Raw genomic sequence first — 2,500 nt, forward strand, 5'->3', positions numbered from 1 at the left:
ACCCCCTGGCGGGCCTGGGCGTCCCCGCATGACCCCCTGAAATCGTCCTCCATGACCCTCCAGGGGCCCCCGGGGCCCCCGCCCGACCCGCCCGAGGCACCCCCTGCCTGGGCTCCGCAGCCCGGGATGACCCCCTGAAATCGTCCTCCATGACCCTCCAGGGGCCCCCGGGGCCCTCGCCCGACCCGCCCGAGGCACCCCCTGGCGGGCCTGGGCGTCCCCGCATGACCCCCTGAAATCGTCCTCCATGACCCTCCAGGGGCCCCCGGGGCCCCCGCCCGACCCGCCCGAGGCACCCCCTGCCTGGGCTCCGCAGCCCGGGATGACCCCCTGAAATCGTCCTCCATGACCCTCCAGGGGCCCCCGGGGCCCTCGCCCGACCCGCCCGAGGCACCCCCTGCCTGGGCTCCGCAGCCCGGGATGACCCCCTGAAATCGTCCTCCATGACCCTCCAGGGGCCCCCGGGGCCCTCGCCCGACCCGCCCGAGGCACCCCCTGCCTGGGCTCCGCAGCCCGGGATGACCCCCTGAAATTTTCCTCCATGACCCTCCAGGGGCCCACGTGGCCCTCGCCCGACCCGCCCGAGGCACCCCCTGCCTGGGCTCCGCAGCCCGGGATGACCCCCTGAAATTTTCCTCCATGACCCTCCAGGGGCCCCCGTGGCCCTCGCCCAACCCGCCCGAGGCACCTCTTGGCTGGGCTCCGCAGCCCAGGATGAGCCCCTCCTATGGACCTCCATGTCCCCGAAGGGCTGCCCTAGTGCCTGGGTTAACCCGCCCAAAGCATCCCCTGGCTGCATTCACGTGTCAGCATTCCCCCTCTGCTGGAGCTCACGCTTTTCAAAACCTGGGTTTCTGTTATTGTGCGAAGGGTAGTCGGCCGAACCGGGTAAAACCGGTTCGCACCGAGGAAGAGTGGAGTTTCGCTCCACCTATTGCAGTTCGCAGCCCTTGACTCTTCCCCGGTTAGTTTTTTTTTTTTTTTTTTTTTTTTTTTTTCCTCCCTCTTTCTCGTGGTCCTGGTACTCCGTGGATGAAGTTCCACACGCCCCAGCTTTAGGCTTAGGGCGGGCCGGCTAAAGCGCTCAAATCCCGGGCACCGCAGCCCGGCTATGGGGCCTAAGACTGTGACCTCGGCAAAAGCTCCAGGGGCCCCTTCCTCATGCTCCTGGGCTGATTAAGAGCTCCAGTGTCTGGGTCAATTCTCCCCTGCCCAGGCTCATGCTCCGCAGCCTGGGTAAAAACATCCAGGGCCTGGGTTAATTCTCCCCAGCCCAGCCTTATGCTCCCTATCCTGGTTAAAACATATAGGGGCCTGGGTCAATTCTCCACAGCCCAGGCTCACGCTCCACAGCCTGAATAAAAGCTCCAGGGCCTGGGTCAATACTCCCCTGCCCAGGCTCACGCTCCACAGCCTGGGTGAAAGCTCCAGGGCCCTGACCCACACTCCCCTGCCCAGGCTCATGCTCCCCACCCTGGGTAAAAAAATATCCAGGGCCTGGGTCAAAGCTCCAGGGCCTGGGTCATTTCTCCCCAGCCCAGGCTCACGCTCCACAGCCTGAATGAAAGCTCCAGGGCCTGGGTTAATTCTCCCCTGCCCAGGCTCACGCTCCACAGCCTGGGTGAAAGCTCCAGGGCCCTGACCCACACTCCCCTGCCCAGGCTCATGCTGCCTAGCCTGGGTAAAAACATCCAGGGCCTGGGTTAATTCTCCCCTGCCCAGGCTCATGCTCCACAGCCTGGGTAAAAACATCCAGGGCCTGGGTTAATTCTCCCCTGCCCAGGCTCATGCTCCACAGCCTGGGTAAAAGCTCCAGGGCTAGGGTGAACTGCCCTGCACAGGCTCATGCTCCCTAGCCTGGGTAAAAACATCCAGGGTTAGGGTTAGGGTTAACTGCCCTGCCCAGGCTCATGCTCCACAGCCTGGGTAAAAACATCCAGGGCCTGGGTTAATTCTCCCCTGCCCAGGCTCATGCTCCACAGCCTGGGTAAAAACATCCAGGGCCTGGTTTAACACTCCCCTGCCCAGCCTTATGCTCCCTAGCCTGGGTAAAAACATCCAGGGCCTGGGTTAATTCTCCCCTGCCCAGGCTCATGCTCCACAGCCTGGGTAAAAACATCCAGGGCCTGGTTTAACACTCCCCTGCCCAGCCTTATGCTCCCCATCCTGGGTAAAACATCCAGGGCCTGGGTCAATTCTCCCCTGCCCAGGCTCATGCTCCACAGCCTGGGTAAAAACATCCAGGGTTAGGGTTAGGGTTAATTCTCCCCTGCCCAGGCTCATGCTCCACAGCCTGGGTAAAAACATCCAGGGCCTGGGTTAATTCTCCCCTGCCCAGGCTCATGCTCCACAGCCTGGGTAAAAACATCCAGGGCCTGGTTTAACACTCCCCTGCCCAGGCTCATGCTCCACAGCCTGGGTAAAAACATCCAGGGTCTGGGTTAATTCTCCCCTGCCCAGGCTCATGCTCCACAGCCTGGGTAAAAACATCCAGGGCCTG

This window comes from Channa argus, unplaced genomic scaffold (genome assembly GCF_033026475.1).
Source record: "Channa argus isolate prfri unplaced genomic scaffold, Channa argus male v1.0 Contig036, whole genome shotgun sequence".
Classification (NCBI taxonomy): domain Eukaryota; kingdom Metazoa; phylum Chordata; class Actinopteri; order Anabantiformes; family Channidae; genus Channa; species Channa argus.